The 14,628-nt window shown below is 47.0% G+C and overlaps 1 protein-coding gene across 3 annotated transcripts in view; it reads right to left on the bottom strand.

Moving 5' to 3' along the window:
* c9h14orf180 (chromosome 9 C14orf180 homolog) overlaps positions 1-1,793 on the bottom strand; it is a 17,485-nt gene extending 15,692 nt beyond the window's left edge. The window contains exons 1-2 of one of the 3 annotated variants that reach the window (XM_062470023.1): positions 1,126-1,793; positions 1-22 (exon numbers count right to left, since the gene is read on the bottom strand). The exon at positions 1-22 is cut by the window's left edge and continues 378 nt beyond it. The gene's annotated coding sequence lies outside the window, so the exon portion shown is untranslated. Of the gene's footprint in view, positions 275-1,125 lie in introns of those variants that run through there. The other 2 variants (XM_062470025.1, XM_062470024.1) reach the window with 2 other exon arrangements.
* Positions 1,794-14,628: the final 12,835 nt, after the last annotated feature.

Here is a 14,628-nt window from a genome sequence, read left to right on the forward strand (position 1 = left end):
GTGGCTGATGAGGAGCGGGTGGCTGAGAGAGAGAGGCTCACAGGCTCAGAGAAGACAGATCCACTTCCCTCCCTCTCCTCCCACGCTGCACCAGGAAAGGAGGATAGAGGAAGTCGGGGGGGGGATTTACTCGCTGAGTGACAGAGCCCTCGTCCAATCGGCGCTCTACTCACGTACAGTGGGCCAGCCAGTGTGTGTGCACGGTCTCAGCATGGAGGAAATGGATAGGAGCTGTCGACCGAGCACACTCTCTCCTTCTCTTTCTCTCTCTGTGCTTCTTCCTCTCCCTCCCTCCTCCTATCTCTCTCTCCCTGTCTCTCCCCCCTCCTCTCTCTGTCTCTCTCCCTCCTCTCTCTCTCTCCCTCTCTGTCTCTCCCTCCTCTCTCTCTCTGCCTGTCTCTCCCTCCTCCTCTCTCTCTCTCTCCCTCCTCCTCTCTCTCTCTCTGTCTCTCTCTCTCCCTCCTCCTCTCCCTCCCTCCCTCCTCCTCTCTCTCCCTCCCTCTGTCTCTCCCTCCCTCTGTCTCTCCCTCCTCTCTCTCCCTCCCTCTGTCTCTCTCTCTATCCCTTCACTCTCTCTCAGACCTTATAAAACCCAAACTGCAGCGCTCAACGCTTTACCGAAGCTTTTGTTGAATGACTGCAGCACGTGCTGGCTGATTACATTTCCCTCTAGGTTAGAATTTAACCTTCTGTACAGTAGAGTGTCAAGAACAGATACACAGTGCTGTACAAATGAGCGTGTTCAGTACAGCATGTACAGCATGCATTCGATACAGTGTGTACAGACCGTGTCTTGAGGGAGATCATTAAATCAGGACCTGTTAATGCCCCTACTTCTGGTTTATGAATGAGAAGCAGGCTGGCTAACAGTATGCTAATGTAAACATGTCTCTGTGTTACGCGAGCATCGGGACACCAGAGTGAGTCTGGTGAAGTGTGACAGATGGACAAGACAGGACACAAAATCGTTACAACACATTAGCACGCCTAGCAACACCCCCGTAGCATGCCTAGCAACACCCCCTAGCACGCCTAGCAACACCCCCTAGCACGTCTAGAGATACCACTGTAGCACGTGTGGGCAGAGAGCTCTTGACTGTCTAAACAAGGACAGCAAACATTTACCCTGTGGGACAGGTCAGCTTCAGATGTTTGCAATTCCTTCAACCTCCACTAATCCACATGAAGCGGAGGGACAGTGGGTAGAGGGACAGTGGGTGGAGGGACAGTGGGTAGAGGGACAGTGGGTGGAGGAAAGTGGGTGGAGGACAGTGGGTAGAGGGACAGTGGGTGGAGGGACAGTGGGTGGAGGGACAGTGGGTAGAGGGACAGTGGGTAGAGGGACAGTGGGTGGAGGGACAGTGGGTGGAGGGACAGTGGGTGGAGGGACAGTGGGTAGAGGGACAGTGGGTAGAGGGACAGTGGGTGGAGGGACAGTGGGTGGAGGGACAGTGATTGGAAGGACAGTGGGTGGAGGGACAGTGGGTAGAGGGACAGTGGGTGGAGGGACAGTGGGTAGAGGGACAGTGGGTAGAGGGACAGTGGGTAGAGGGACAGTGAGTAGAGGGACAGTGGGTGTCTGGGTGGAGACACAAAAGGGACTGGCCAGGGCTGGGACACTCGCAGCTCCACAGACGATCCGGTCGAGAGCGATACTGTCTCCTTCCACTCAGGGGCAGGTGCTCCTTGCACCAGCCTCCTCAGGGAGAGGCTGGCCCAGCTCTCAAGGAGATCAGGAAACAGCTTCTGCTGCCATGGTGACTGACAGCTGCTGGCTGGACCTCCTGGTTCAGCCCTGATTGGAAGAGAATGAGTTCCGTCTCATTATGGTCCAGCCAAGCTGAAAAGACACATCTGGCCGGGTCCTCCCTGCATGTTAACATCAGCGTCAACAGGAAACACCAGCCAGCGTGACATGCTATCACCTAGCATTACCACCACGATCATGTGGACGCACTTCTCCCACAGAAATGGTTTAGAGGGGGTTGGCCCAGTAGCTGACAGGCATCATGTATGTGATGGAGGCCTTACCGCAGCGGTCCCGGGTTCGAATCCGGCGTTGTCCCTTGCCGCGTGTCTTCCCCTCTCTCCCCCTGCTTTTCCTGTCACACTTCACTTAACCCTTGTGCTGCCTTCGGGTCACATGACCCAAAGGTTCATAACGAACCATCGTTGTGTTTACCCAATTTTACCCCATACAAAAACAAATAATTTTATTTTAACCATCGCAATGTGGGGGGTCTGAGACAGCCCAATGGTTAAAAAAAAATGCTTCACTTTGTTTTTGTATGCAGTAAAGTTGTCGCAATATGACGGTGGGTCACAATGACTGATGGGTCAGAATGACCCGAAGATAACACAAGGGTTAAAAACTGTCCAATAAAAGCATACAAATTGCAACAAATATCTTTAAAAAAAAGAAGAAATGGTTTAGATCTAGGTGCAGGCAATGTGAAATGATCACCGCCAAATCACCTCAAGACGCCCAACAACGGGGCCAAGTGTGGTCCTTATGACTGTCCTCATCCACCATGGGAAGGTTAACCCTCGTGCTGCCTTCGGGTCACATGACCCAAAGGTTCATAACGAACCATCGTTGTGTTTACCCAATTTTACCCAATACAAAAACAAATTTAAATAATTTTCTTTTAACCTTTGCAATGTGGGGGGTCTGAGACAGCCTAGCTGTTAAAAGAAAATGCTTCACTTTGTCTTTGTATGCGGTAAATCTGTCGCAATACGACGGTGGGTCACAATGACTGATGGGTCAGAATGACCCGAAGATAACACAAGGGTTAAAGCACAATGTCGTTTCACATCACGGCTGTAGAGAGACAATGTCTGAGTTACAGCCTGAGATATGCTCTCTGCGATTCCCCTCACGCGTTGAGAAGCTGCGACGTGTCTCTTGATTGATGTCAAAACTGCTCCCTTGAAACCAATTTACAGTAAATATGAACATAAAAAGGTAAGACTGTGAACACTGTGTTGTGTTATAAAGACACACATGACTCAAACCTTCCAGGTGACCAAACCGTAATGATGCCGTTGGTTCTGATGGAAGGGTATACAGGATGTAAGCTGTAAACCAGCATTACATAATGTTATGGCCTCATCCGTCTGCAAAATGAATAACTGTTTGCTCAACTCATGCTGTTGCCACACAACTAAGTCTGTGTTGCCAAACTCCATGTTGCTTTAGCCCATGTGCTGCAGAGTGAATCTCATTCAGTGTCGACATCAAATCCAATGCAGTGCATGCAGCTTAACTAATAGACAACACGGCATTCTTTCAAGTGTCAAGTGAGATTAAGAACGAACGGTTCGGCCATCTTTAGACATAGATATAGATTGATCGTCCTGCTGCTTAACAGCGCAGGAACTTGAATCTACCTTTAATTGGAATATTGATTGCCTGTCTTGCAGAGTCCGTAGACAGATACATCAGTGTGATCAGTAAACACTATTCATGCCTCTGTGAGACACACACCGGAATCATCTAAGCGCATGCTAAACTGCACGTGTTGCAGGAGAGAAATTATTTTACCGTGGTATGAGGCAAACCAATTCGTTGTCCTGCATAGACGCCTCCATGAATTCAGGTAGGCTGGGTCAGGCTATAATATTTTGTGTGCCCAATTATTACCGATCGATGTTTTATTACTTCTTCAAGGAGAAATCTGATTTCATTATTAGGTTGTCCAGCACGTTCGTTTATCATTTGAAAGGTCTGTTTTGCACCGGGCAGCAGGTTTAGCTGTTTGTGGCACTGGTCCTCTGGTGCCCTTGTGTCATTTATAAACACTGACTGCGCATGGTTCTATATCAGCATGTACTATTTATATTTACTGCACCATACACACATACAGAACAGTATGCAGTCTGGAGACAACCAATGGACTCTTAGCATAAAACTAAATGTACCTTCCGTGATTGACAGAGACCATTCCCAAGTCCCAAACAGCCAACTGCCAACACAGCTCGAGTTATGAACACTCTTTCTTGTCAAGTGTACCGTACTGTACTTTCAACTTCTGAGGGAAAGAAAATGACCAAAGAGGCGCAGAGAGACGTCATGTTGCAGTCTGTAGGATATCAGAAGAAACAGGCAGAATCTCAGTGTCACAGTCAAGATGATGGAGGCCATCTAATAATGTAGGCTATTTATTTAGCAGCAGACGCTTTTAACCGAAGCAATCTACATTTCTTGGGGGGGAAATTTGAACCTGCCGCCTCTTCATCTACAGGCCAATGCCCCAAACACCGAGCGATATCCATACGCATTTTTCTGCCAGGCGACAGAAATTCCCCATAGGAATCAGGCTCTGGGATGTTTTATAGGCTTGGCCTGGACATCCCCCTGCTATTGAAGGACGCTTTACGACCTCCATGTAATCAGCAATAAACATAGCCACCATCTGTCTCTTTTTACTCAATTATCTGACCCAATGACTTTTACTGACAAACTCTGCCCTAGTAAGTACAGTAGGGCCGCTTCTTTCAGCCATGTCTGGGACACATCCATAAATCACTCACACTCAACCGTTCGTTGGTCAGTTCTGCTGATGTCTGTACGCTTCTCTTGTTAAAGCGGGCCTTGGGCCATCTGGGATTACTCACTGTACTTTACTGCTGTTCGATATCTTGTTTATTCCTGGCTTTGGGCTAATTGCTAGCCGCATCAGCCTTCTTTTTAACAATGTAGGCTACATTCAAACTTGACGTCTACCCACCCTAATATTTCAGAAAATGTCCACTGAAACTAGACATAAATGATTGGGTTTGGAATTACGGTGTTTTTCAGATGACAACGATGTAATGAAGAAGAACGGTGCATCGTGTGAGCCTTTATCTTTCGTTCCCCTCTAGCGTCCCCCAGTGGACAATTCAGGGGTTTCTTGGACTTGAACAGAAAACCTAATTACATGAAAAAACTGGCAACTCGTCAGGAAATCTCGCACTTTCAATCGAATGTAAATTACACTGCATATTTGCGAATGTGAATTTCTTCAAATAATGGTAAGCTAAGTATTCCATGCTTCAGAGTACGCTGAAAGGTGTTACCATGCCAGCGGGAGAACTTCTCTAACGGGGGAAGTGGGTGTATTAGTACAGCATAAGTGTAGCTTGTTGTTGCTGTGTCGACGGCTAATTAGGAGACAATATGAAATGTTCTAGGATACAAATTGCCACCTGCTGTGGAATTAATCAGCCTCCCACCATTACATAATACACGTATGACAGCCTCTTGACAGCAAGCAGCAAGCTTTGTGCAATTAGCTGTCCTTTCGTTTTCCCCCACTCCACCCTCCGGTTCTTTCTATAGCTCTGCTCTTACACTAGTCTCCACCTTCCTTCCTTTCTATCTGTCTCTTACATCCAATGCTGTCTGTGTGCCCTCTTTCTCTTTCCTCAGCTGTGCTGAACTGAAAACTGACACGATGTGAGAGCGTGAGAAGTGAGCTTGGCGGCCAAACTCTGTTCAGGGACCGAGCACATCATCACCGTCATCTCTCCGGGAACGGGGAGAGACACAACCACATATTTCTCTCTCTCTCTCGTCATTAACAGAAGACACCTGGGCTTTTTGTGTGGCGTTTTGCTGCAGTGCTGCAATGAATCCACTGATTCACATCCCTGATTAGGAGAGCTCCCTCACTCTGTGAGAACCAGGGGAAGCCATTTTTCATCTTACAGGTTACACTTATTTGCTGTGTTTGACCCTGACCGGTTTGACTGTTGGCATATCAGCCAACGTGTCATCGCCTCTCGTTTTTTGTCGCTAGGGAAGGTGAAAAGTCGCTAAATCTAGCGACAAAGTCGTTAAATTGGCAACACTGGATGGAGTCTACTCAGGCAAGGTTGCTGAATCTCTCTGTTGGCTGATTGTATGAGGTACAGGTCACTGAGCTGACCCTTGCAAGATGAGCTTAACGAACCACACTCCACCAGCCAATCACAGGCCGGTGTTTACAGGGCACACCTGCAGCCTTGTCCCTCTTGTACTGGAGGCCCTCATTTCATTCCTCTCCTCCCTCATCCTCTTTCTGCGTCAGCGGGCAGGTGTGGTCCGTCTCATCAAAGCGCATGGATTTGGCAGATTCCTTCCTGTTAGCTTGACCGAGTGGAAAAACAATGAGGGGGTCTGTTCGTCTTTCACAGCTGAAACTGAATTCCTCTGATTTCTTCAACGTGAGCTGATGAACTGTGAATAGACAAGACACAGGCTGCCAGGGCAGACAGGTGTCCAGGGTGACTCTGGGGACACACACACAGGGAGCAGAGCATGTCCGCTCCGCCCTCCACCCCCGACCTCCGCTGGGACACTCAGGTCCCTGAGTTCTCCTGGGGTCCAAACAGAACATCTCACATCTCCATCTCTGTCCAGGTACTGTGTGGTCACGCTCGTCACTTTAGCTGAAAGTCACACAACAGCAATGTTAACTGCTGAAACGTTTACATATCTTAACTATGTTAATGTTCACACTTTATCAAACTCATCACCCCCAACCCACTTTTCCACCTAACTCCAAATTATTAAATGACTCTTGGATAGTAGTTGTCAAATTAGGAAGAAAAAAAGTAATGGGTTCATAATAAAACTGTGTCTTGTCATTTCATGCAAATTAAAGGATTTCTATTGCAATGGGAATTAAACCTCGCAGCAATCGTTCTCAGATAAATGGTTCTGTTTCCTAAGAAAACCTCTGGAGGTAGACTTCTGCTAATTCAATTTATCTTTAATCTACATGTAGGCTGTCAGATTCTCATCTGTTAAATCAATCAAAAATGTTTTTCTCTTATTATTCTTTTCCTTGGCGTGAACACATGAAATGTGGGAATGCACAAAGCACTTATATTTCACCTTATTGCTTGTCATTTATTTACAATGTCTTTAGTGCTTACTTTGAGGACCTCCTGGAGAGACAGATGTCTAGTCAGCGGTTGAGAGTATCTTTGTGTGCCTCAACTGCTCCTCCGTTCTGGTTTCACGTCTGGTCACCTATTAACAGTAGCTACAGTATTTATTAGTGAGGCTGTCATGCCATGTGTGCCAGCACGGCAACATACACAGGTACTGTAGAGACTCGGTATCAGTTACAGGGAAGGGGCATCGTAAAAAAGGTTAAGTGTTGCTTAACCTCCAGCTCACTGGACCAAAGCAAACCGTGACTGCTGGTTGCCTTTGCCTCAGGAGCTGCGGTCAGTGTCACGGTCAATCAAGCTCTGATGCAGGATTGAGGGGGAAACATGCCTGGCTTTATGATAACTCAATGAAGAGGGGATCATGGGAGGCTGTGGATGTCTAGTAGCAGCGCAGACGCCAGGCAGTAAATGTTTATGTATCATCACTCCTCTCCTCAGCTTGCTCCCTGAAACTCCCAATCCTTTCTCAAAATGTTTTTTATCCTTCTTCTCAAAATTGCGAAGAAGGCGCAGTTAAATTTAATCGACTAGAAAATGTGGTTGTTTTTTTTCCGGTTCCACTAGTGAACGTGGTTAACAATCCCGAGAATTTCCTGCTTTACGTTTGATTGGTTTAGAGAGTAAGCAAGATTGGCTCATCGCTCAATAAGGCAGTGAGGTTTCTGATTGTAATTTCTATGAACAACAGCACATAATCTGTTTATCGATCTTTATTCTCTTCGGTTTGATTCCTCCTTTTGTAACCGTGTTCTAGGACTATGGGTGTGTGGGAGCGAGTCCTGAATAGACCGTTGTGCTCTGTAGGGGCTGTAGTAAATTCTGCTGGCAAAACTTGGCATCACGACAGATCTGGATAACTACTGTACATGAAAAAAACATACAGAATAGAAAACGCAAGAGACTTTCACAACAACATTTGTGTAAAATACAAATGAAATTGTTATTTCACTAGATTCTTTTTTCGGGAAGAACTTTACCATTCTGCATTTTCATCAGATCATGATGCGTGTATAGCCTACAGTAAAATAATTGCAATACCCACAATCTGCGATCCTCAAATCCAGCTTTTCGTCCAGAACAAACCCGGAGCATGACCAGTCTCCACACTTCCTGCTGGTGAGCTCATCCAGCCGTGCTGGCGTTTACAGACAGAGCTCCTGTCACATGACCATTAATGGACTACTAACCAGATCCCAGGGTGTGTGGCCTGGTCTGAACATGAGGTGTAACTGGGTTAATGCAGTGATGAGCTCCTAGCTGGGGCAGAGGAGGGACTACCTACGAGGGCCGTTTAGGAAATAATCCTAAAAATCCTTGCACAAACTATATGAAACACATAGACATTTACATATGAACTCAGTGTGGCACTTTCCTTGTCAGAGTTAGCGGGGGGTGCATTTCTTGCCAAGACACAATACAGCTCTGCCCTGAAATGCACCCCCATGTAATTTCTGTTCTGTATATCCCAAGATCAAATTATTTTTACTGGATTTTGAGGGGACTTGTATGAGTAACCAGAGTAGGTTTCCTGCATGTGGCACTTTCCTAGTCAGAGTTAGCAGGGGGTGCATTTCTTGGCAAGACTCAACACATGCATTTCAGGGCCATGTGTGTACTGCTGTCGTATAGTGGGACCATGTCTGTTACATTAGCTCCTTAGCGGGGGGGGGGGGGGGGGGACCTTAGTAAAAGAGGAGCAGAGATGTCCAGAAACACGGTGATCGCTCAGTACATCAGTATCAGAGCAGGGGCCAGAGGAAGCAGATACTACACCAGGTCATCCGGTTCACTGGGGTGTTCAACCAGGATGGTGTTGCCCCCCACCCCCCCCTTTCAACTCAGCCAGACGGCATGATTTGGCAAAGCGCCAAATCAAAAGAGTGAAAACAATTTTCCATCGGAGGGAGCAAGAAGTTCAAGCCTGAACCGAGCCTGATCAGAGTTACATACATACACTGTTGTCAATACTACTGTACATTGGTCAACACCGCTGGTGGTTGCTTTATGAACAGGTTATTTATGAAGTCGTCAAACTCTGGACAATTTAATCATGGGGAATAAACAGCTGGGGTCACGTCCTTCGCTGGCAGAATATGTCATCTCTGTGAGCTGGCACAAGAATAAAACATTCAGACAGAGACATAAAACTGGAACGGAGCATTCGACCTGATATAGCGCAAAGCTTCTAACTGACATTTTTTTGAAGATAATGTTTTTTTGGGAACCAAAAATGAGAACATAACAATGATTGCGAAATAATTACTGTAGTACATACCAAATGCCCTCATAGCATTGAGCAGTCATAGCAGTGATGTTGGCAAGCTAAAGGGTTAATGGCTAGCCGGTAGCCTACAGCATGAGACACAGTATGAAATACAGACAGTAGATCTCATTCACAATCATGCAGACTGTACTGCAGCCCGCTGCAGGTGGCAAATCACTGCCACATTATGTTCACTTAGTCGGTTCATCTCTCATCAATCACAGCATTCAGATGCTGCCTCCGGAAAACGGATTTCTCCCTCTAGGACTATATCTGATGTGGGATTTGATGAATGAATCGGGAGACGGATTACAGCAAAGTGAAATTTGAGTATAATAGTTTGTCTGCAGAATAATTCACAACAGCTTATTCAACGGTATGAAAGGTGCATTCGCCATGGAGATTCATGGGATGTCGCTTCAATCGGCGCTAATAAATTTAGTTGTATCTGAGAGCACCCCCCCCACACACACACACATACACATGCATACAAACAAAAAAAAGTGTTTTAACTGTTCATCTGGTCGGGAGGTCCGTAAAGCACGTCTGCTGAGGACGCGATTCTGGAAGCACGAGGTCTCTTGGGAAATCTAGCAGTTTATTTGGCAGGAAACAGGAGGTGTAAACAATAGGAAGGCCATGCTGGATTTACAGCTTCCTCATCCATACATCTCCGCTGTCTGAGGGACAAGCTCTCCCAGCCGAGGCTCACCCTGACAGGCTTCACACAGCGTCAGAGACCACCCTGCCTGGATCACAGCCCCCTCCACGACTTCTCTGTCCTCCACGGGGACTGTGGAGACAATCTGATTTATTCGAATAACAAATAAAATATGCGATATCGTCTTGTTTATCTGCTTGCCACGGCTTTGCATCTCGCGACAGTCTGCAGTATCTGACGCGACGGCTTACAGCTCTTCTGCATCCCCGCGCTGTAAACCCGATGAATTCAAAATACTCATAACCTTTGTGTAAAAAAAGATTTCATCAAACTATTTAAGTAATCTAAGCAATTCTTTTACACATAGGGCCTATAATATAACTTTAGTGTAGTGCAGACTTTGGATGTAATCACTGTCCCATGATCTCCTCCAGACCTCCCTTAGGCTCAGACACTACACTGTCAGTTAAACACAGATTTATTGATCTGTGCTTGTATTTCCTCCATCTCCCATCTGGACCTGGTGTACTGTACTTATGACCCCATTGGATACAGGACTTACATGCCACAACATGTCATTTAATGCTTGGAGAGGTGGGTTTAAAGAAGCCCGCTTCTAAACTAGTGTTATTATCACACTGCCTGAACATACTGTGTATGAACGCTATCAATATAACATTAAGCGTAACACACTAACAATTCCTTCATGACATATAAAATAAAAAATACAGTCCTATTCTGCCCCCATATTGCACATTAGTATGCTACCAGTCATGCGTTCAATTTTATATTGCTGATTCCTTTGACTATAAAGCTGGGCTATTGCTTTAATTCCCTGGTTGTGAAGCTTTGTTTTACTGTGTGCTAATAAAATCCCAAATTCATCTGCAAATGGTTGACAGTTTCCCCTCCAGGACAACTGCGCTGAGCATATTGTAAAAATCCATGATAATTATCCTGCAATATTGGTTTTATTACTGGAGGAAGCATCCCACCCCGTGCTGTTTCTTGTTCCAGCTTCATTGCTTCGCTGCCGTCTCGTACGGGAACTTCCCAACCAGGAAACAAACACACACAACAAGCCAGGAGGCCTTATCATCAATACAGACACAATAGGCTTTTTAACCCACACAAAGCCGCAAATGTTACTCTATAACGTGTACAGTAATGAAGTATTTGTTACTTCCCATCTCTGCAGAAAACAAACACACTGAGCTTCTCTGGAGATTTCAGATGGATCGGATCTTTTTAAGAGTCTGTGTTACAGCTGCCAGGAATGTTATCATGATCTTCACTAAACCCCTGGATTCACCTTCCAGAAGCACCAACCCCGGAGATCTGCAGTGCAGAGCTGGATGGGATCTCGAGGATCCAGTCATTGCGAGGAGAGATGAGACCCTCCCGTGAGACACCTGCACCCCAACATCATCGTAGGCTCCAGTTAACCCTCGTGCTGCCTTCGGGTCACATGACCCAAAGGTTCATAACGAACCATTGTTGTGTTTACCCAATTTTACCCAATACAAAAACAAATAAAAATAATTTTCTTTTAACCATTCCAATGTGGGGGGTCTGAGACAGCCCGACAGTTAAAAGAAAATGCTTCACTTTGTTTTTGTATGAGGTAAATTTGTCGCAATACGACGGTGGGTCACAATGACTGATGGGTCAGAATGACCCGAAGATAACACAAGGGTTTAGACAGGCGTTGATCCTGTGGGGTTCCCCAGCTCTCTCACAGCAGCCTGACCTGGAGGGACAAGACTCAAGGTTCAGTGGTATCCTGCCTGATTTATCTCCTGTCGGAGCATAACACTGGGCCACGTTTGAAGGGCCTTCCCTCTACGGGAGAGTGGAGTTCTCTAAACTCGGGCATTCATCCCCAAGCCTCTGACCCACACAGAAGGGTCTGGATGGCTCTCACTTGATTAAGTCCTTGTCACAAGAGTCTGAACCATCAGTGAACCCCACACCACCACCAGCATCTAATAACTGAAACAAGAGTCTCCATCTCTAATCCCTCTGCAGTTGTTCCTGCAAAGCTGGGTATAAGTCCTCCATACAGCCAGACAGTTCACAGCGTGAAGTCACAACTTATGTAGCCTGATACTGTCACTCGAGGGTCCAGTCCAAATGAGAGCTTCTCCATGGTAGATGTCTGGGTGTAATCCTGAATCAGGCGTGTGCAAAGCTCTGATGCTAACCCCCCTAACATTAACCCTGAACCCTCCGCGAACACAGATTCAACCAGATTCTGAACCCATGGACTGCCGCGTTGATTTATCCGTCTGTGGCCTGATGGTGTGTGTGTGTGTGTGTGTGTGTGTGTGTATGGATCCCTTTATCTCTGTGCTCGTGAGAGAGATGAGAACTGAGGGCAGGCTCGTGGCTCTTTAATCTGTGTGAGACCGTCTCTCTCTGATTTGACAGCCATTGAAAAGGCCCGCGTTGCTCTCTTGATATACGATGATGTCACCTTGTAAATTCAATCGTGGGGAGGGAGGAGGAGGGAGGAGGGGGGGGGGGAGGGAAGGCTGGCTTGGCGCGGGCGCTGCTCTCCTGCAGCGCACCGAGGCATTAGACCCGTCATAATTGCATCCTCTGTCGGGGGTTACCTGAGGCCAAGAGGTATTAAGGTGGGTTGAATGAGTGCTGGAAGGACAACCGGGGAGAGAGTCTTGACAATGCAAGTCTGATATGAGGCAGATGGAGGAGGAGGGGGCAGTCACAAGCTGTGCTGCCATCCAGGTGAACCAGGAAGTGGTGTGGAGCCGGGGCCGGTGGCAGCAGGGGGAGGGTGGAGGGGGTGGAGGGGAGGACAGGGAGGAGATGAGGTCAGGTGCAATTTGCTGGGAGTTTCCCTGGAGGATGAAACCTCTCTACAGTAGATTAGAACGTCATCATACACACACACACATGCATGTACACACACATGCACACACACTTGCATGTACACACATGCATGTACACACACACACACACATGCACACACACATGCATGTACACACACATACACACACACACATCTATCACCCCTACAGTACACAACTGGAAATAGGTAAAAGAAGAGGACAGGATAAATTGGATCCCATTTTGGATTGCAACTTCCTCCTGTCCCTGGATGGAGTAATTGGTTTTTGCAGCAGCCAAGAGTTAGAGGGGGAAATGGACCAAATGGAAACGCATCTAATTGCAAATAAGCACCGGGTGACAGACACACTGTCAGGGTAGTCTGGGGCTTTTCCTCAGAGAGCCTCTGCAAGAGGCAGTGGTGCTCCATGTTGTGATGTACCTCACTGCAACACCTGCCGCGTTTACCCAATTCACTGAGAATCCGTACCCAAGAGACCGGTCGGTTAAACGCGGTCTCACATCAGGTCTTCCGGAGCCATGCCAGTCTGCCAGCCGGCTTTTCTGTTCTCAGTCATCTCCTCGTCGCCTGAAGAGGGCAGACGAGACTTGGCATGAACACACAGACAAGGAGCATGCTCAGTACTAAAGCTGTCTGTGTGGCTGGGAGGTACTCTGGCCTGGCAATATACAACACTGACTTTGCTCTCGTTAAAGTTGAAAAATCATCTCTCAAAAATAAAAAATCTTACCTCACGTGTTCTAAGGGACAAAACCTTGAACACTGCCAATAATTAAACACGTCATTTTACACACCAGAAATATACAGATACAGCATATATACATAGTGACGGTCTAAAATTATTTTCCATCTTTTTACCTGAACACTGTAACTCCCATGGTTCCATGTGGCAGGGTTCATTTGCATGGCAGCATTGGCAGACTCACCTCATCAGGTCCATTAGTTCCACCAGTAAAACAACACCAACGACATGATAAGCAGGCCTAGCAGGCGACAGCAGTACAGGGGAATAGGAGTGTATTTCTTTGTGACATTAACCATAAAAGGCACCCATCCACAGTGATGGTGTTCAGACAAAGGACTTGGAGGGGGAGACGGAGAATGGTAAGCAAAGACAAAGACACTATCTTTATGTTGCTGCTGCGGCTGTGCTGGCGGGGGTACCCTTGAACAAACACACACACACACACACATGCACACACACACGCACACACACACATGCACACACCCCACAGTTTCTGTCTACTATACATTTTGTTTATGGAGACATCATCATGGAAATGTGAGGGACACATCTCTGTGTGAGCAGGCTTCAGACTGGGCTTGTTTCCTGACAAAACATTGTGTCGTCTGAGGGGCATCATGAATATCAAGATGACAAACAGTAATGTCACCGCTCGCCGTACCTGTCTCCAGTCTCCAGTCTGGTGATAAGGAGGCTTATCGTTGGCTGTGTCAGAGTGGTTCCAGGGTCTAACTCGCCACTTCCAGTGACAGTGACGAGAGGACTGCAGAGCAGCCTGGGAACTATAATCTGCAAGGAGCTGTGGAGAATAATATGAAGTGTGTGACTTGCAGTGTCGACTCACAGAAGGAAGGGCCTGGGTTCGATTCCCACTTGGGCTCTGTTCGTGCTCAGGTGTTTGTGCTCAGGTGTTTGTGCTCAGGTGTTTGTGCTCAGGTGTTTGTGTATATGTGTATGCATGTGTGTGTGTATATGTGTATGTATGTGTGTGTGCGTTGTAAGTGTCGCCGCTTCCTGCATGCGTGTGTGTCGTGTTGTTAGACTGCTGTTAGTTTCTTCTTCTTCTTCTTCATCTTTTTCCTCCACAGTTCCTGATTGGCCACGTTCCATGATGAAGCCAGTGAATACGCCCCCACATCAGACCAGGGTTTTCATTAGTC

This window comes from Osmerus eperlanus, chromosome 9 (assembly GCF_963692335.1).
Source record: "Osmerus eperlanus chromosome 9, fOsmEpe2.1, whole genome shotgun sequence".
In the NCBI taxonomy this organism is placed as follows: domain Eukaryota; kingdom Metazoa; phylum Chordata; class Actinopteri; order Osmeriformes; family Osmeridae; genus Osmerus; species Osmerus eperlanus.